General features: G+C 39.0%; 1 protein-coding gene across 2 annotated transcripts in view; it reads right to left on the reverse strand.

The window, feature by feature from the left end:
* SVOPL (SVOP like) overlaps window positions 1–22320 on the reverse strand; it is a 110431-nt gene that overhangs the window by 9743 nt on the left and 78368 nt on the right. The gene's annotated exons all lie outside the window — the stretch shown is intronic.

Genomic DNA, 22320 nt, shown 5'->3' on the forward strand with positions numbered 1-22320 from the left:
GCAAGGGCAAAATGATAAAGGGTTTAAAGCATAAGAACAACATAAGATCTGCACTGATGCAGGGAGGGAAATGAAGGAGAGTAAGAGCATGGAGGGACCAGGCGGGCTGCTATATTAGCCATCCAGTGAAAGGTGATGGTAGTCCCAACCAGAGTGGTACTGGTGCAAAAGGAGAAAAGATTAACAATTTCGCATCTGTTAGGATGTAAAATCCAATGGCTTGGGGACTGGCTATGACAATGGGATTGAATGGAATGGAGGACAGTTTTCAGGGTGGATACAGATGCCATGCACCAATGGAAACTGTGAGGAGGAGTGGATCTGGGGAGAAATGTTATGATTTTAATATTGGCTGTGGTGAACTTAAGATGAGCTTGACATATTCAAGCAGAAGTGTTGAGGGGCAAATGGATGTGTGAATGTGCAGCTCAGAGGAAAGCCCTGATCCTGAGATATAAAGTCGGGAGTCATGAGCATAGAGTTGGTAATTAAAATTTTAAAAAATGGGTGAAATCATCTAAGTAGAGAGTAAAAATATGAAAAGATGAGGGTCTAATGTTGAGCAATAAGAATTCTCAATAATAAATTGCAGAGGAGGGGGTACCATGGATTCAGAAAGAGCAGCAGAGATGCAGGAGAAAGACTGCAAAGTGATGGGTGCCATGGGAAGGTGAGAGCACAAGGGCATGGCCATCAGAATCCATGAGAGGGAGCCGTCCCGCAAGATGGATGGTTAAAATGACAATTGTATTTGGAGATGTGGAACCAGAGAGACCATAGCAAGAAGCATTTTGGTGGAGTCAGGATGGTTGCAGCCAGGTTGGGACAGGAGGACTGAGTAGGGGGAAAGAAATGAATACAGTGAAGAGAAAGAACTCTTAAGTAGTGTGGCTGGAGAGAAGAGGAAATGGAGTTTTACAGTCTGCAAGCTATGGAATCTTAACATGCTGACCAAAAGATTCAATATGGAGGGATAGATTGGAATCACATGACACGTATAATGATAAACCTGAAAAACTCATGAGAATCAAATGAAAACCCATTGGAATGAGTTCAGTAAGCTGTTTGAAAATCCATAGACAAAAAACTTAACTGCCTCTCTACAATTAACTAATTAAAATGTTAGACTAGAAGTTATAATGAAAAAAAATCATCTATTTGCAATAATAATGAAAAGCCTTAAAATGCCTAAGAATAAACATAACAAGATGTACAAGATCTATTTGAAGAAAACAATAAAATCCCAGCAAGGAACATGGGATAAATGGAGAGAAAAACATTGTTTTTACATGGGAAGGCAACATTAAGAGAAAAAAGTCAAATTTTCCTAAATGAACTGATACATTTAATGAATTAACAATTAGAATCTTAATAGGATTTGGGCTGACAAGGGAGGCACATTGCAAATAAATAATTCTAAAGGTTATCTGAGAAAGAATAGCAGTGAGGTGGGGCATACACAGCCAGATTTGAAAATATACTATAAACCCCATCTGACTAATGAAAAGAATATGACAGTGATGAAACCAGACAGATCAATGGACTAAAACAGCAAAGCTAGAAATAGACCAAGTAATTGTGGGAATATAAGCAGACACTTCTAATCCATGAGTAAAAAACAGGGTATTCAATAAATAGTGTAGGGACAACTGGGCTGCCATTCAGGAAATCATCAAGTTGTTCCCTGCATTGACCTCACACTTTGATACTATAATGGCCTGAAAGAGGGCATATCAGAGCAGGGATTTCTGGGTTAGAATCTGGGATGCATATCACTTTGTGAAAATGAAGTTGTAGACTTAATGATTTGAACACTTTTACATGCATGTTATGGGGGCTTCAAAGATGGCTCAGTGGTAAAGAATCTGCCTGCCAATGCGGGAGACACAGGTTCCATCCCTGGGTCAGGAAGATCCCCTGGAGGAGGGCATGGCAACCCACTGCAGTATTCTTGCCTGGAGAATCCCATGGACAGAGGAGCCGGGCAAGCTACAGTCCATGGGGTCACAGAGAGTCAGACATGACTGAGCACACATAAGTATGTTCAGTTCAGTCGCTCAGTGTCCCGACTCTGCAACCCCATGGACTGCAGCATGCCAGGCCTTCCTGTCCATCACCAACTCCTGGAGTTTACTCAAACTCATGCCCATTGAGTTGGTGATGCCATCCAACCATCTCATTCTCTGTCATCCCCTTCTCCTCCCGCCTTCAGTGTTTCCCAGCATCAGGGTCTTTTCCAATGAGTCAACTCTTCACATGAGGTGGCCAAAGTATTGGAGTTTCAGCTTCAGCATCAGTCCTTCCAATGAATATTCAGGACTGATTTCCTTTAGGATGGACTTGTTGGGTTTCTGTGCAGTCCAAGGGACTCTCAAGAGTCTTCTCTGACACCACAGTTCAAAAGCATCAATTCTTCAGCACTCAGCTTTCTTTATAGTCCAACTCTCACATCCATACATGACTATTGGATAAACCATAGCCTTGACTAGATGGACCTTTGTTGACAAAGTAATGTCTCTGCTTTTGAATATGCTGTCTAGGTTGGTCATAACTTTCCTTCCAAGGAGTAAGTGCCTTTTAATTTCATGGCTGCAATCACCATCTGCAGTGATTTTGGAGCCCAAAAAAATAAAGGCAGCCACTGTTTCCAGTGTTTCTCCATCTATTTGCCATGAAGTGATGGGATCAGATGCCATGATCTTCGTTTTCTGAATGTTGAGCTTTAAGCCAACTTTTTCTCTCCTCTTTCATTTTCATCAAGAGGCTCTTTAGTTCTTCTTCACTTTCTGCCATAAGGGTGGTGTCATCTGCATATCTGAGGTTATTGATATTTCTCCCAGCAATCTTGATTCCAGCTTGTGCTTCCTCCAGCCCAGCATTTCTCATGATGTACTCTGCATATAAGTTAAATAAGCAGGGTGACAATATACAGCCTTGACGGACTGCTTTTCCTATTTGGAACCAGTCTGTTGTTCCATGTCCAGTTCTAACTGTTGCTTCCTGACCTGCATAGAGATTTCTCAAGAGGCAGGTCAGGTGGTCTGGTATTCCCATCTCTTTCAGAATTTTCCACAATTTGTTGTGATCCACATAGTCAAAGGCTTTGACATAATCAATAAACCAGAAATAGATGTTTTTTTTCTGAAACCCTCTTGCTTTTTCAATGATCCAGCAGATCTTGGCAATTTGATCTCTGGTTCCTCTGCTATTTCTAAAACCAGCTTGAACATCTAGAAGTTCACGTTTCACATATTGTTATACTTCAATAAAAAGTTTAGAGACTTTCCTGGCAGTACAGAGGTTAAGACTCGTGCTTTGACTGCAGGGGGCACAGGTTTGATCCCTGGTGGGGGAACTAAGATCCCATATGCCATGCAATACAGCAAAAAAAAAAAAAAATTTTTAAGCTTACACACCCTTTCTCCCAAAAAAACACAAGGCCAAAGAAAGACTGGAAGTAAAGAGATATGTATCCTTATCATTCTAATCACAGAACCCAGACACTGTAAATAAACATATGGATATATTTGAGTGCCTATGAACTTTAAGTTCCTGGACAAAGAAAGGGGAGCATAAATAGGAGTGAAAGACAAATAAAAAATTAGAGGGAATATCTGCAGTATGTTAGAAAAGTAACTAAAATACTTTATAGGTATGAAGGATGGTCACAAATCAATGTTTTAAAACTGAATTTAAGACAAGGAGTGGGCAAGCTAAAGTAGACACCCAATTAAAATATGAAAGGAACATTCAGTTTCATTTCTAATTGAAGAAATATGAATTATAATAACAAAGGTATATCATTTATTGTCGGTAAGGTTGGCAAAGATGAAAAAGATGAACAAAACCAGTTGGCAAGTATGTGAAACAGTGGGACCTACCACTTTGGCACAATCTTCCTAAAGAGAATTTTAGTACAGTATATCAAAATGGAAAATGAGCAGACCCCCTGACCTACCAATCCAATTTCTAAGAATTATCCTAAAAAAAAAAAAAAAAAAAAAGAATTATCCTAAAGAGATAATTGCATACTTGGATAAAAATGTAAGCACAAGGGTGCTTATAACTGTTGTTTATAATCGACAGATATCAAATAGTCTAGACATTTACACAGAACTGATAAAGTGATTTAAAGTAACATTTGGAGTACACATAAAATGACATTTTTCAGCATGAAAAAGGGCTTGACTTTTATTTTCATTGGCATGAAAAATGACTGTAACATATTGTTGCATGCCAAAAGTAGGCTATAAAAAGTTCATAAAGGTTTGGGTTCAAGATGAACTCACCTCCTTTCATGGACACACTGAATCTACAACTCATACAAAACAATATCCTCTGAAAGAAACCCCAAAAGTAGCTTAATGACTCCTACACATCAAGCATAGAAAAAAACCCACATCAAGATGGGTGGGACAGGCTGAGACACAATCTTACCATGAACCCTCCCCCAGTTCATGCTTAGGTGCTCAGTCATGTCTGACTCTTTGCAACCCTTTGAACTGTAGCGTACCAGGCTCCTCTGTCCATAGGATTTCCCAGACAAGATAAGAGGAGAACTCACAAGTTTGAGCTTCTCCATGAGGAGTGATGGGTTTGAACCCCACATCTGGCAGCACAGCTTTTAAGACCAGCACCTGAGAGATGAGCCCCCAAAACATCTAGTTTTGAAAGCCAACAGGGCTTGCATCCATGAGGCACACGAGACCGGGCTATCATAAACTGAGCATTGTTCTTAGAGTGCTCCCAAGGACTACCTAGCTATCTACCCTAGCTCACACAGAGGTAATTTAACATCCATCTAGGAGCCTATTCTGCAAAGATAGTCTGTAAACATGGAGGCTGGCAGGTGCCATCTCTGTGCTTTCTCTCTGTCTTGCTCCAGATCACTGGTTTCTCCCAGAAAGGAGCTTCTGTACATGTACCTTGTCCCAATTTTGTGGCTACTGCCCAGGGGACACCCCTTGATTGCCTGGCTCTGGTGGCCAGCAGAGTTTGTTTCTATGTCCCACAAGATTATAAGCAGAGAAAGAATTCCTAATTACCTACACCCCAGCACACAGCAGCAGAGACTCAGCAGACTGAAACATCTTTCTGGAAAGAGGCCTGGTAGCTTATCTTCATAGCTGCAACCTGAGCGGCAGGCTTCCAATTAAACACACATCTAGGGACCAACTATAATCCTCTCCAGAGACCTAGAGGCTGGCTGGCACATCTTCCTGCTCTCCCTCTGCCCACTCCAAAAGTAATAAAAAGTAACTACAATAATGTGTTAATGGACACACAAGACATAAATAGATACACTGTCATATCAAAACCAAAGTGTGGGTGGGAGTAAAAATGTAGTGCTTTGGAAAGCACTATACTTAAATCACTATCAAACAAAGATAAATTGTATCTCTCAGATGTCTTATGTAAGCCTCATGGTAGCACAAAACAAAAAAGGTATTCCATGCTAATGGAAAAACCAAAGTTAAGACAGCTACACTCTTATCAGACAAAAAAGAAGTCACAAAGAAGGTCATTACATAGTAATAAAGGTGTCAGTCCTGTGAGAGGATATAACAAATACTTATGCACCCAATACAGGAATACCTAAATATACAAAGCAAATGCTAACAGATCTAAAGGGAGAAATAGATGGCAATACAGAAATAGTAGGGGACTTTAATACCCCATATCCAGTGAATGAATAATAATATCCAAAATATGAAAAGAACTCATACAACTCAATAACAAGAAAACAATTCAATTTAAAAATGGGCAGAGGATCTGGTAGACATTTTTCCAAAGATGATGTACAGATGGCCAACAAGTATATGAAAATATACCTGACATTACTAATCACCAAAGAAATGCAAATTAAAACCACAGTGAGATATCACCCCATACATGTTAGAATGACTAGTATCAAAAAGGCAAGAGACCACAGGCGTTGGTAAGGATGTGGAGAAAAGGGAATACTTTTGAACTTTTACACCCTATATTCACCAATGGTGGGGCTACAAATTGATGCAGCCACTATGGAAAACAGTATAGTAATTCCTCAAAAAAATTAAAAATAGAACTACCATATGATCCAGCAATTCCAGTTCTATTTATCCAAAAGAAGCAAAAACACTAACTCAAAGAAATATCTACACTCCCATGTTTATTGCAGCATTATTTGCAATAGCCAAAATATGGAAACAACCTAAGTATCCACCGGTGGATGAGCGTATAAAGTAAATGTAGTATGGATATATACAGTGGGATATTATTGAGCCATAAAAAACAAGGAACCTGGGCCCTCCTTGGTGATTCAGTGGTTAAGAATCCACCTTCAATCAAAGAGGACACTAACAGATCTCCAAATATACCATGTTCATGGATTGGAAGAATCAATATAGTGAAAATGAGTATACTACCCAAAGCAATCTATAGATTCAATGCAATCCCTATCAAGCTACCAACAGCATTCTTCACAGAGCTAGAACAAATAATTTCACAATTTGTATGGAAATACAAAAAACCTCGAATAGCCAAAGCGATCTTGAGAAAGAAGAAGGGAACTGGAGGAATCAACCTACCTGACTTCAGGCTCTACTACAAAGCCACAGTTATCAAGACAGTATGGTACTGGCACAAAGACAGAAATATAGATCAATGGAACAAAATAGAAAGCCCAGAGATAAATCCACGCACATATGGACACCTTATCTTTGACAAAGGAGGCAAGAATATACAATGGATTAAAGACAATCTCTTTAACAAGTGGTGCTGGGAAATCTGGTCAACCACTTGTAAAAGAATGAAACTAGAACACTTTCTGACACCATACACAAAAATAAACTCAAAATGGATTAAAGATCTATACGTAAGACCAGAAACTATAAAACTCCTAGAGGAGAACATAGGCAAAACACTCTCAGACATACATCACAGCAGGATCCTCTATGACCCACCTCCCAGAATATTGGAAATAAAAGCAAAAATAAACAAATGGGACCTAATTAACCTTAAAAGCTTCTGCACATCAAAGGAAACTATTAGCAAGGTGAAAAGACAGCCTTCAGAATGGGAGAAGATAATAGCAAATGAAGCAACTGACAAACAACTAATCTCCAGAATATACAAGCAACTCCTACAGCTCAACTCCAGAAAAATAAATGACCCAATCAAAAAATGGGCCAAAGAACTAAATAGACATTTCTCCAAAGAAGACATACAGATGGTTAACAAACACATGAAAAGATGCTCAACATCACTTATTATCAGAGAAATGCAAATCAAAACCACTATGAGGTACCATTTCACACCAGTCAGAATGGCTGCGATCCAAAAGTCTACAAGTAATAAATGCTGGAGAGGGTGTGGAGAAAAGGGAACCCTCTTCCACTGTTGGTGGGAATGCAAACTAGTACAGCCACTATGGAGAACAGTGTGGAGATTCCTTAAAAAACTGGAAATAGACCTGCCTTATGATCCAGCAATCCCACTGCTGGGCATACACACTGAGGAAACCAGAAGAGAAAGAGACACTTGTACCCCAATGTTCATCGCAGCACTGTTTATAATAGCCAGGACATGGAAGCAACCTAGATGTCCATCAGCAGATGAATGGATAAGAAAGCTGTGGTACATATACACAACGGAGTATTATTCAGCCATTAAAAAGAATACATTTGAGGGGGGAGGAGCCAAGATGGCGGAGGAGTAGGACGGGGAGAACACTTTCTCCCCCACAAATTCATCAAAAGAGCATTTAAACATCGAGTAAATTCCACAAAACAACTTCTGAATGCCGGCAGAGGACATCAGGCACCCAGAAAAGCAGCCCAACTCTTCGAAAGGAGGTAGGAAAAAATATAAAAGACAAAAAAAGAGACAAAAGAGGGAGGGACGGAGTTCCGTCCCGGGAAGGGAGTCTTAAAAAGAGAGAAGTTTCCAAACACCAGGAAACCCTCTCACTGCCGAATCTGTGCCGAGCTTTGGAAGCACAGAGGGCAACATAAAAGGGAGGGGAAAAAAAATAAATAAACAATTAAAAATCGCGGATTGTGAGCCCTACGGGAACTCCCCCAGCGGAGAAGCAGCGCAGACGCCTGCACACGGCATTAGCAAGCGGGGGCTGGGCAGGGAAGTGCGGCACGGGCTGTGTCCCTTAGAGTAAGAATCGGGCCGAATGTCCTGAGCGCTATCTGAGCGAAATAATTTGGGCTAGCAAACCAGACTGTGGGATATCTACCACGCGAAAAGCCAGCCCTAACCTAAGACACCGCCAGGCCCGCGCACAGAACAAAGGACTGAACAGAGATAGCCGGCTGCAGACCTTCCCCCTCCGGTGACAGGCAGCCAGAGCCGGAAGGGGGCAATCGCAGCCCCAGAGAGACACTATCTATAAAACTGTAAGCAGGCTTCTTTGCTAACTAAAACTTCTTGGGGGTCTGGACGGTCAATATCTGCCTGAGAAGGTGCGCCGGTTTTACACCCAGATAACCGAGTGGCGGGGAGGCGATAAGTCGCAGCATTGGCGCCCGCCAAACACCTCATCACCTGAGCTGCTCGACCTGGGAAGAACACAAAACGCAGGCCCAACCGAGTCTGCGCCTCTGAGGACTACCCGAGTGCCTGAACCTGAGCGGCTTGGACCTGGGAGCTCAGTCCAGGGCCGGCCTCTGATTGTTCCCGGCGGAACAACCTAGAGCCCAAGCAGTGTGGGCAGGGAGGTTACACGCGCCGTGAGCGGGGGCAGACCCAGTGTGGCCGAGGCACTTCGAGCGCACGCCAGTGTTATCTGTTTGCAGCATCCCTCCCTCCCTCCCCACAGCGCGGCTGAACAAGTGAGCCTAAATTAAAAAAAAAAAAAAAAAAAAAAAATAGGGTCCTCCACCGTCCCCTTTGTGTCAGGGCGGGAACCAGACACTGAAGAGACCAGCAAACAGAAGAAGCTATAACAGAGGGAAACGCCTTGGAAGCTACAGGCCATAGATTAAAACCCTGTGGTTACTACGGATTACATAGGAAGGGGCCTATAGATCTTGAGAAATATAAGTCGGACTAAGGAACTGCCAAAAATGAACTGAACCCACAATACTCACAACAAAACCAGAGAAAGACCTAGATATATTTTTACTATTTTTACGATCAATCTTTCTTTCTTTCTTTTTTTTTTAATTAAAAAAAAATTTTTTTAAGTCCTCTATTGTCCTTTAATTTTCACTTTTATAACTATTACTTTGCAAAAAAAAAAAAAAAAAGACCCTATTTTTTTTTTTTTCTTCTTCTTCAGCAAACTTCATATATATATTTTATAATTTTTTGACCGTGGTTTGTTTGTGTTTTTTTTTTTTTCTTCTTTTTCTTCTTTTCTTTAACATTGCATTTTTGAAATTCCAAACTCTACTCTAGATTTTTAATTTTAGCCTTTTGATATATGTTATCAATTTTGTACCTATAGTTTTTTTCATAATTGCTGTGACTTTTTTTTTTCCTCTGTTTCTTTCTCTTCTTCTTTTATATAACATCGTATATCTGCAATTCCAAACTCTACTCAAGATTTTTAATTTATGCTTTTTGGTATTTGATATCAATTTTGTACCTGTATTTTCTTTATAATTTTTGCGACATTGTTTTTGTTGGTTTGTTTGTTTTCTCTCTTTATTTTTCTTCTTCTTCTTCTTTTTTTTTTTTTTTTTAACGTTGTATTTTTGAAATTCCAAACTCTACTCTAGATTTTTAATTTTTGCTGTTTGGTATTAGTTATCAATTTTGTACCTGTAGTTTCTTTATTACTTTCACGACCTTGTTTGTTTTTCTTTGTTCGTTTTTTCTCTCTTTCTTTTCCTTCTCCTTTTCATTAACATCGCATTTTTGAAATTCCAAACTCTACTCTAGATTTCTAATTTTTGTTTTTATGTATTTGTTACCAATTTTGTACCTTTAAGAACCCAATCTTCAGGACCCATTTTTCACTAGTGTACGAGATTACGGGCTTGACTGCTCTCTCTCCCTTTGGACTCTCCATTTTCTCCACCAGGTCACCTGTATCTCCTCCCTAACCCCTCTCTACTCTACCCAACTCTGTGAATTTCTGTGTGTTCCAGACGGTGGAGAACACTTAAGGAACTGATTACTGGCTGGATCTGTCTCCCGCCTTTTCATTTCCCCCTTTTATCCTTCTGGCCACCTCTGTCTCCTGCCTCCTTCTTCTCTTCCCTGTATAACTCTGTGAACATCTCTGAGTGGTCCAGTTGTGGAGTGCACATAAGGAAGTGACTACTGGCTAGCCCACTCTCTCCACTATTGATTCCACCTCATCTCATTTGGGTCACCTCTAACTCCCTCCTCCCTCTTCTCTTCTCCATGTAACGCTGTGAACCTCTCTGAGTGACCCTCACAGTAGAGAAACTTTTCATCGTTAACGTAGATGTTTTATCAGTGGTGCTGTATAGAAGGAGAAGTTTTGAAACTACTGTAAAATTAAGACCGATAACTGGAAGTAGGAGGCTTAAGTCCAATCCCTGACTCCAGGGAACTCCTGACTCCAAGGAACATTAATTGACAGGAGCTCATCAAACGCCTCCATACCGACACTGAAACCAAGCACCACACAAGGGCCAACAAGTTCCAGGGAAAGACATAACAAGCAAATTCTCCAGCAACAAAGGAACACAGCCCTGAGCTTCAAGATACAGGCTGCCCAAAGTCACCCCAAAACCATAGACATCTCATAACTCATTACTGGACATTTCATTACACTCCAGAGAGAAGAAATACAGCTCCATCCACCAGAACATCAACACAAGCTTCCCTAACCAGGAAACCTTGACAAGCCACCTGTACAAACCCACACACAGCGAGGAAACGCCACAATAAAGAGAACTCCACAAACTGCCAGAATACAGAAAGGACACCCCAAACTCAGCAATTCAAACAAGATGAAGAGACAGAGGAATAGCCAGCAGATAAAGGAACAGGATAAATGCCCACCAAACCAAACAAAAGAGGAAGAGATAGGGAATCTACCTGATAAAGAATTCCGAATAATGATAGTGAAATTGATCCAAAATCTTGAAATTAAAATGGAATCACAGATAAATAGCCTGGAGGCAAGGATTGAGAAGATGCAAGAAAGGTTTAACAAGGACTTAGAAGAAATAAAAAAGAGTCAATATATAATGAATAATGCAATAAGTGAAATTAAAAACACTCTGGAGGCAACAAATAGTAGAATAACAGAGGCAGAAGATAGGATTAGTGAATTAGAAGATAGAATGGTAGAAATAAATGAATCAGAGAGGATAAAAGAAAAACGAATTAAAAGAAATGAGGACAATCTCAGAGACCTCCAGGACAATATTAAACGCTACAACATTCGAATCATAGGGGTCCCAGAAGAAGAAGACAAAAAGAAAGACCATGAGAAAATACTTGAGGAGATAATAGTTGAAAACTTCCCTAAAATGGGGAAGGAAATAATCACCCAAGTCCAAGAAACCCAGAGAGTCCCAAACAGGATAAACCCAAGGCGAAACACCCCAAGACACATAGTAATCAAATTAACAAAGATCAAACACAAAGAACAAATATTAAAAGCAGCAAGGGAAAAACAACAAATAACACACAAGGGAATTCCCATAAGGATAACAGCTGATCTTTCAATAGAAACTCTTCAAGCCAGGAGGGAATGGCAAGACATACTTAAAATGATGAAAGAAAATAACCTACAGCCCAGATTATTGTACCCAGCAAGGATCTCATTCAAGTATGAAGGAGAAATCAAAAGCTTTTCAGATAAGCAAAAGCTGAGAGAATTCTGCACCACCAAACCAGCTCTCCAACAAATACTAAAGGATATTCTCTAGACAGGAAACACAAAAATGGTGTATAAATTTGAAACCAAAACAATAAAGTAAATGGCAACGGGGTCATACTTATCAGTAATTACCTTAAACGTAAATGGGTTGAATGCCCCAACCAAAAGACAAAGACTGGCTGAATGGATACAAAAACAAGACCCCTGCATATGTTGTCTACAAGAGACCCACCTCAAAACAGGGGACACATACAGACTGAAAGTGAAGGGCTGGAAAAAAGATTTTCCATGCGAATAGGGACCAAAAGAAAGCAGGAGTAGCAATACTCATATCAGATAAAATAGACTTTAAAACAAAGACTGTGAAAAGAGACAAAGATGGTCACTACATAATGATCAAAGGATCAATCCAAGAAGAAGATATAACAATTATAAATATATATGCACCCAACACGGGAGCACCGCAGTATGTAAGACAAATACTAACAAGTATGAAAGGAGAAATTAACAATAACACAATAATAGTGGGAGACTTTAATACCCCACTCACACCTATGGATAGATCAACTAAACAGAAAATTAACAAGGAAACACAAACTTTAAACGATACAATAGACCAGTTAGACCTAATTGATATCTATAGGACATTTCATCCCAAAACAATGAATTTCACCTTCTTCTCAAGCGCACATGGAACCTTCTCCAGGATAGATCACATCCTGGGCCATAAAGCTAGCCTTGGTAAATTCAAAAAAATAGAAATCATTCCAAGCATCTTTTCTGACCACAATGCAGTAAGATTAGATCTCAATTACAGGAGAAAAACTATTAAAAAATCCAACATATGGAGGCTGAACAACACGCTGCTGAATAACCAACAAATCACAGAAGAAATCAAAAAAGAAATCAAAATTTGCATAGAAACGAATGAAAATGAAAACACAACAACCCAAAACCTGTGGGACACGGTAAAAGCAGTCCTAAGGGGAAAGTTCATAGCAATACAGGCACACCTCAAAAAACAAGAAAAAAGTCAAATAAATAACCTAACTCTACACCTAAAGCAACTAGAAAAGGAAGAAATGAAGAACCCCAGGGTTAGTAGAAGGAAAGAAATCTTAAAACTTAGAGCAGAAATAAATGCAAAAGAAACAAAAGAGACCATAGCAAAAATCAACAAAACCAAAAGCTGGTTCTTTGAAAGGATAAATAAAATTGACAAACCATTAGCCAGACTCATCAAGAAACAAAGGGAGAAAAATCAAATCAATAAAATTAGAAATGAAAATGGAGAGATCACAACAGACAACACAGAAATACAAAGGATCATAAGAGACTACTATCAACAATTATATGCCAATAAAATGGACAACGAGGAAGAAATGGACAAATTCTTAGAAAAGTACAACTTTCCAAAACTCGATCAGGAAGAAATAGAAAATCTTAACAGACCCATCACAAGCACGGAAATTGAAACTGTAATCAAAAATCTTCCAGCAAACAAAAGCCCAGGTCCAGACGGCTTCACAGCTGAATTCTACCAAAAATTTAGAGAAGAGCTAACACCTATCCTGCTCAAACTCTTCCAGAAAATTGCAGAGGATGGTAAACTTCCAAACTCATTCTATGAGGCCACCATCACCCTAATACCAAAACCTGACAAAGATCCCACAAAAAAAGAAAACTACAGGCCAATATCACTGATGAACATAGATGCAAAAATCCTTAACAAAATTCTAGCAAACAGAATCCAACAACACATTAAAAAGATCATACACCATGACCAAGTGGGCTTTATCCCAGGGATGCAAGGATTCTTCAATATCCGCAAATCAATCAATGTAATACACCACATTAACAAATTGAAAAATAAAAACCATATGATTATCTCAATAGATGCAGAGAAAGCCTTTGACAAAATTCAACATCCATTTATGATAAAAACTCTCCAGAAAGCAGGAATAGAAGGAACATACCTCAACATAATCAAAGCCATATATGACAAACCCACAGCAAACATTATCCTCAATGGTGAAAAATTGAAAGCATTTCCTCTAAAGTCAGGAACAAGACAAGGGTGCCCACTTTCACCATTACTATTCAACATAGTTTTGGAAGTTTTGGCCACAGCAATCAGAGCAGAAAAAGAAATAAAAGGAATCCAAATTGGAAAAGAAGAAGTAAAGCTCTCACTGTTTGCAGATGACATGATCCTCTACATAGAAAACCCTAAAGACTCCACCAGAAAATTACTAGAACTAATCAATGACTATAGTAAAGTTGCAGGATATAAAATCAACACACAGAAATCCCTTGCATTCCTATACACTAATAATGAGAAAACAGAAAGAGAAATTAAGGAAACAATTCCATTCACCATTGCAACGGAAAGAATAAAATACTTAGGAATATATCTACCTAAAGAATCTAAAGACCTATATATAGAAAACTATAAAACACTGGTGAAAGAAATCAAAGAGGACACTAACAGATCTCCAAATATACCATGTTCATGGATTGGAAGAATCAATATAGTGAAAATGAGTATACTACCCAAAGCAATCTATAGATTCAATGCAATCCCTATCAAGCTACCAACAGCATTTTTCACAGAGCTAGAACAAATAATTTCACAATTTGTATGGAAAAACAAAAAACCTCGAATAGCCAAAGTGATCTTGAGAAAGAAGAATGGAACGGGAGGAATCAACCTACCTGACTTCAGGCTCTACTACAAAGCCACAGTGATCAAGACAGTATGGTACTGGCACAAAGACAGAAATATAGATCAATGGAACAAAATAGAAAGCCCAGAGATAAATCCACGCACATATGGACACCTTATCTTCGACAAAGGAGGCAAGAATATACAATGGATTAAAGACAATCTCTTTAACAAGTGGTGCTGGGAACTCTGGTCAACCACTTGTAAAAGAATGAAACTAGAACACTTTCTAACACCATACACAAAAATAAACTCAAAATGGATTAAAGATCTCAACGTAAGACCAGAAACTATAAAACTCCTAGAGGAGAACATAGGCAAAACACTCTCTGACATACATCACAGCAGGATCCTCTACGACCCACCTCCCAGAATATTGGAAATAAAAGCAAAAATAAACAAATGGGACCTAATTAACCTTAAAAGCTTCTGCACATCAAAGGAAACTATTAGCAAGGTGAAAAGACAGCCTTCAGAATGGGAGAAGATAATAGCAAATGAAGCAACTGACAAACAACTAATCTCCAGAATATACAAGCAACTCCTACAGCTCAACTCCAGAAAAATAAATGACCCAATCAAAAATGGGCCAAAGAACTAAATAGACATTTCTCCAAAGAAGACATACAGATGGCTAACAAACACATGAAAAGATGCTCAGCATCACTCATTATCAGAGAAATGCAAATCAAAACCACTATGAGGTACCATTTCACACCAGTCAGAATGGCTGCGATCCAAAAGTCTACAAGTAATAAATGCTGGAGAGGGTGTGGAGAAAAGGGAACCCTCTTCCACTGTTGGTGGGAATGCAAACTAGTACAGCCACTATGGAGAACAGTGTGGAGATTCCTTAAAAAACTGGAAATAGACCTGCCTTATGATCCAGCAATCCCACTGCTGGGCATACACACTGAGAAAACCAGAAGGGAAAGAGACACGAGTACCCCAATGTTCATCGCAGCACTGTTTATAATAGCCAGGACATGGAAGCAACCTAGATGTCCATCAGCAGATGAATGGATAAGAAAGCTGTGGTACATATACACAATGGAGTATTATTCAGCCATTAAAAAGAATACATTTGAATCAGTTCTAATGAGGTGGATGAAACTGGAGCCTATTATACAGAGTGAAGTAAGCCAGAAAGAAAAACACCAATACAGTATACTAACGCATATATATGGAATTTAGAAAGATGGTAACAATAACCCTGTGTACGAGACAGCAAAAGAGACACTGATGTATAGAACAGTCTTATGGACTCTGTGGGAGAGGGAGAGGGTGGGAAGATTTGGGAGAATGGCATTGAAACATGTAAAATATCATGTATGAAATGAGTTGCCAGTCCAGGTTCGATGCACGATACTGGATGCTTGGGGCTGGTGCACTGGGACGACCCAGAGGGATGGAATGGGGAGGGAGGAGGGAGGAGGGTTCAGGATGGGGAACACATGTAAACCTGTGGCGGATTCATTTTGATATTTGGCAAATCTAATACAGTTATGTAAAGTTTAAAAATAAAATAAAATTAAAAAAAAAAAAAAGAATACATTTGAATCAGTTCTAATGAGATGGATGAAACTGGAGCCTATTATACAGAGTGAAGTAAGCCAGAAAGAAAAACACCAATACAGTATACTAACGCATATATATGGAATTTAGAAAGATGGTAACAATAACCCTGTGTACCAGACAGCAAAAGAGACACTGATGTATAGAACAGTCTTATGGACTCTGTGAGAGAGGGAGAGGGTGGGAAGATTTGGGAGAATGGCATTGAAACTTGTAAAATATCATGTATGAAACGAGTTGCCAGTCCAGGTTCGAAGCACGATACTGGATGCTTGGGGCTGGTGCACTGGGACGACCCAGAGGGATGGAATGGGGAGGGAGGAGGGAGGAGGGAGGAGGGTTCAGGATGGGGAACACATGTATACCTGTGGCGGATTCATTTTGATATTTGGCAAAACTAATACAGTTATGTAAAGTTTAAAAATAAAATAAAATTTAAAAAAAAAAAAAAGAAAGAAAGAATCCACCTGCAAATGTAGGGGACACAAGTTCAATCCCCAGTCCGGGAATATTCCACATGTTTCAGGGCAACTAAGCCCATGCACCAAAACTACTGAGCCCACATGCTACATCTACCAATGCCCACGCACCTAGAGCCAGTGCTCTGCAACAAGAGAAGCCACAGCAATGAGAAGCCTCCACACCACAGCAAAGAGTAGACTGCCACTTGCTGCAACTAGAGAAAGCCTGTGTGCAGCAACAAAGACCCAGCATGGCCAAATACATAAATAAAGGCGGGAAGGAAGGAATTCCTGGGACTTGGAACAGCATGTATGGACCTGAAGGGCACAATGCTCAGTGAAATAAACCAAATAAAGACAAACACTGTATGATCTCCCTTATGTGAAATCAAAAACAAACACTCTCACAGATACTGAGAACACACTGGTAGTTGCCAGTGGCAGGAGGTAAAAGTGAAATGGGTTGTTGTTCAGTTGCTCAGTCATGACTCTCTGTGACCCCAAGGACTACAGCACGCCAGGCTTCCCTGCCCTTTACTACCCCCTGGAGTTTGTTCAAACTCATGTTCATTGAGTCAGTGATACCATCCAACCATCTCATCCTCTGCCGTCCCCTTGTCCTCCTGCCTTCAATCTTTCCCAGCATCAGGGTCTTCTCCAATGAATCGGCTCTTCACATCATTTGGCCAAAGCATGGGAGCTTCAGCAACAATCTATGCAAGAATATTCAGGGTTGATTTCCTATAGGAATGACTGGTTTGAATCCCTGCCATCCAAGGGACTCTCAAGAGACTTCTCCAGCATCACAGTTCAAAAGCATCAGTTTTTCAGTGCTCAGCCTTCTTTATGGTCCAAAACGCACATTCCATACATGACTACTGAACAAATGATAGCTTTGACCATATGGACCTTTGTCGGCAAAGTGATATCTCTGCTTTTAATGTCTAGGTTTGTCATAGCTTTTCTTCCAGGGAGCAAGTGTCTTTTAATTTCATGGCTGCAGTCACCATCTGCAATGATTTTGGAGCCCAAGAAAATAAAGTCTCTCACTGTTTCCATTTTTTCCCCACCTATTTGCCATGAAGTGATAGGGCTAGATGCCATGATCTTTGTTTTCTGAATGTTGAGCTTTAAGCCAACTTTTTCACTCTCCTCTTTCATCAAGAGGCTCTTTAGTTCTTCTTCACTTTATGCCATAAGGGTGGTATCATCTGCATATCTGAGGTTATTGATATTTCTCCCAGCAATCTTGATTCCAGCTTGTGCTTCTTCCAGCCCAGCGTTTCTCATGATGTACTGTGCATAGAAGTTAAATAAGCAGGGTGACAATATGCAGCCTTGACATACTCCTTTTCCTATTTTGAACAAGTCTGTTGTTCCATGTCCAGTTCTAACTGTTGCTTCCTAACCTACATATAGGTCTCTCAAGAGGCAGGTCAGGTGGTCTAGTATTCCCATCTCTTTCAGCATTTTCCACAGTTTATTGTGATCCACACAGTCAAAGGCTTTGGCATAGTCAATAAAGCAGAAATAGATGTGTTTCTGGAACTCTCTTGCTTTTTCCATGATCCAGCAGATGTTGGCAATTTGATCTCTGGTTCCTCTGCCTTTTCTAAAACCAGCTTGAACATCAGGAAGTTCACGGGTCACATATTGCTGAAGCCTGGCTTGGAGAATTTTGAGCATTACTTTACTAGCGTGTGAAATGAGTGCAATTGTGGGGTAGTTTGAGCATTCTTTGGCATTGCCTTTCTTTGGGATTGGAATGAAACCTGACCTTTTCCAGTCCTGTGGCCACTGCTGAGTTTTCCAAATTTGCTGGCATATTGAGTGCAGCACTTTCACAGCATCATCTTTCAGGATTTGGAATAGCTCAACTGGAATTCCATCACCTCCACTAGCTTTGTTCATAGTGATGCTTTCTAAGGCCCACTTGACTTCACAATCCAGGATGTCTGGCTCTAGGTGAGTGATCACACCATTGTGATTATCTGGGTCATGAAGACCTTTTTTGTACAGTTCGTCTGTGTATTCTTGCCACCTCTTCTTAATATCTTCTGCCTCTGTTAGGTCCATACCATTTCTGTCCTTTATCAACAGATAAACAGAAGAATACAATAACTGCAATGAAAAAATAACACTGAAAAATGGAAGGAATACAATGAAAAGTAGAAGGCTAGCACAATAGCACAATAAATGAGGGAGAAAAACAAATAAGTGAGCTGGAAGACACAGTGGTGGAAATCACTTCCAAGGAATAAAGAAAAAAACAATAAAAAGAAATGAGGATACTCTCAGAGACCTCTGGGACAATATTAAATGCACCAACATTCATATTCTTCACTCTATTATGTGAAGGAAACAGAGAAAGAGCTTGAAACAATATTGACATTTGAAAAGATTATAGCTGAAAACTTCCCTAACATTAGAAAGGTATGTGGTACATGCATGATCAGTCATGTCCGACTCTTTGCAACCCCATGGACTGTAGCTTGCCAGGCTCCTCTGTCCATGGATATTCTCCAGGCAAGAATACTGGAGTGGGTTTCCATTTCCTCCTCCAGGGGATCTTCCCCACCCAGGGATTGAACCTGTGTCTCCTGCATTGGCAGGCTGATTCTTTACCACTGAGCCACCTGGGAATCCCAACATGAGAAAGGAAACACTCAAGTCTGGGAAGAACAGAAAGTTTCATACAAGATAAACCCAAGGAGGAACATGCTGAGACACCTATTAATCAAAGTAACAAAAATTAAAGACAAAGAAAAAATATTAAAAGCAACAAGGAAAAAGCAATAAATAAGATACAAGGGAATCTCCAAAATTTTATCAGCTTATCTTTCAAAAGAAACTCTGCAGGCCAGAATGGAAGAGCATGATATATTTAAAGTAATGAAAGGGAAAAACCCACAAGCAAGACTACTCTACCCAGCAAGGCTGTCATTTAGATTTGACAAAGAAATCAAAAGCTTAACAAACAAGCAAAAGTTAAAAGAATTCAACGCCACCAAACCAGATTTACAACAAACCCTGAAGGAACTTCTCTTGGGTGGAAAAGAAAAGGCCACAACTTGAAATAAGAAAATTACAAACAAGAAAGCTCACCAGTAAAGTTAAACCTAAAGTAAAGGTAGGAAATCATCCACACACAAATATGATATCAAAACCAAAAATTGTGAGAAGAGGAGAATACAAATGCAGAATATTGGAAATGTATGGAAATTAAGAGACTAGCAACTTAAAACAATCTTCTATATCATATATATATATATATATATATATATATATATATATATACACACACACACACACTATATATATATGTATATGTATATATATAGACTGCTATATCAAAAATCTCATGGGAGCCATAAACCAAAAATGTACAATAGATACCCATACACAAAAGAGCAAGCCAAACACAACATTAAAGATGGATATCAAATCACAAGAGAAGAGAACAAAAGAAGAAGGGAAGAAAAAAGACCTACAAAAACAGATTCAAATCAACCAACAAAATGGCTCTAAGAACACACATAATTACCTTAAATGTAAATGGATTACATGCTTCAACCAAAAGATATAGACTGGTTGAATGGATACAAAAACAAGACCTGTATATATGCTGCCTATAAGACACCCACTTCAGATCTAGGGACACATACAGACTGAAAGTGAGGGGATGGAAAAAGGTATTCCGTGCAAAGGGATACTAAAAGAAAGCTGGAGTAGTAATTCTCATATAAGACAAACTAGACTTTAAAATAAAGACTTTTAAGAGGCAAATAAGGATACTACATAATGATCAAGTGATCAATCCAAGAAGTTATTACAATTCTAAATATATATGCACCTAGCAAAGAAGCACCTCAATATATAAGACAAATGCTAAGATCCATAAAAGGGGAAACTGTCAGTAACACAACAATAGTGGGGGACTTTAACACCCCACTTACACCAATGGACAGATCATCCAGACAAAAAAATCTATATGGAAACACAGGCTTTAAATGACACATTAGACCAGACAGACTTAATATTTATAGAACATTCCATCTGAAAACAGCAGAAAACACTTTCTTCCCAAGTGCACATGGAACATTCTTCAGGATAGATTACATGTTGGGCCACAAATGAAGCCTCAGTAAATTTAATACAATTGAAAATCATAGAAGCATCTTTTCTAACAAAAATCTATGAGATTAGAAATCAATTACAGGGGGGAAAAAACTGTAAAAATAAAAAATGTATGGAGGCTAAACTATATGTTATGAAACAATGGATCACTGAAGAAATCAAAGAGGAAAAATAAAAAGTATCTAGAGACAAATGACAATGAAAATTAAATGATCCAAAACCTATGGAATGCAGAAAAAGCAGTTCTAAGGAGTTTATAGCAATACAATCTTACCTCAAGAAACAAGAAAAATCCCAAATAAACACCCTAATCTTACACCTAAAACAACTAGAGAAAGAAGAACAAAAAAAATCTTAAAATTTTTGAGGAATGGAAAGAAATCATATTAGAGCAGAAATAAATGAAATAGCAATGAAGGAAACAGAAAAGATCAATGAAACTAAAATCTGGTTCTTTGAAAAGATAAGCAAAATTGATAAATCTTTAGCCAGATTCACCCAAAAAAGAGAGGACTCAAATCCATGAAATAAAAAATGGACATAAAAGAGTTAATGGACACCACAGAAACACAAAGGATCATAAGAAACTACTACAAAAAACTACATGCCAATAAAATGAACAACCTAGAAGAGATGGATAAATTCTTTGAAAAGTACAACCTTCCAAGACTGAACCAGAAAGAAATAGAAAATATGAACAGACCAATCATAGATACTGAAATTAAAACTGATTTTAAAACTTCCAACAAAAGTCCAGGATCATATGGCTTCACAGCAGATTTCTATCCAATATTTAGAGGTAAGTTAATACCTATCCTTCTGAAATTCTTCCTAAAACATTCCAGAGGAAAAAGGAACACTCCCAAGCACATTCTATGACAGCACCATCATCTCCATACCAAAACCAGACAGATAGAAAAAAAGAAAAGAAAATTAGGTATCAATATCACTGATGAACACAGACACAAAAATACCCAACAAAATACTAGCAAACTGAATCCGACGATACATTAAAAGGATCACAAACCATGATCAAGTGGGATTTATTCCAAGGATTCTTCAATACCCACAAATTAGTGTGATACACAATATTAAAAAACTGAAGAATAAAAACCATCTGATCATCTCAATAGATGTAGAAAAAGCTTTTGACAAAATTCAACACCTGTTTAGGATTAAAACTCTCCAGAAAGTGGGCACAGAGGGAACTTACTTTAACTTAAAGAAGGCCATATATGACAAACCCACAACTAACATCATTCCCAACAGTGGAAAGATGAAAGCATTCTAAGATCAGGAACAGGGCAATGATGTCCACTTTCATGACTTTTATTCAACATAGTTTTGGGAGTCCTGGCCACAGCAATCAAAAGAAAAAGAAATAAAAGGAATCCAAATTAGGAAAGAAGAAATAAAACTATCAATGTTCAGAGAAGACACAATACATCAGTTCAGTTCAGTTCAATTCAGTCGCTCAGTCGTGTCCAACACTTTGCGACCCCATGAATTGCAGCACACCAGGCCTCCCTGTCCATCACCAACTCCTGGAGTTCACTCAAACTCATGTCCATCGAATCAGTGATGCCATCCAGCCATCTCATCCTTTATCATCCCCTTCTCCTCCT

The sequence above is a fragment of the Bubalus bubalis genome, chromosome 8 (genome assembly GCF_019923935.1).
Source record: "Bubalus bubalis isolate 160015118507 breed Murrah chromosome 8, NDDB_SH_1, whole genome shotgun sequence".
Classification (NCBI taxonomy): Eukaryota; Metazoa; Chordata; class Mammalia; order Artiodactyla; family Bovidae; genus Bubalus; species Bubalus bubalis.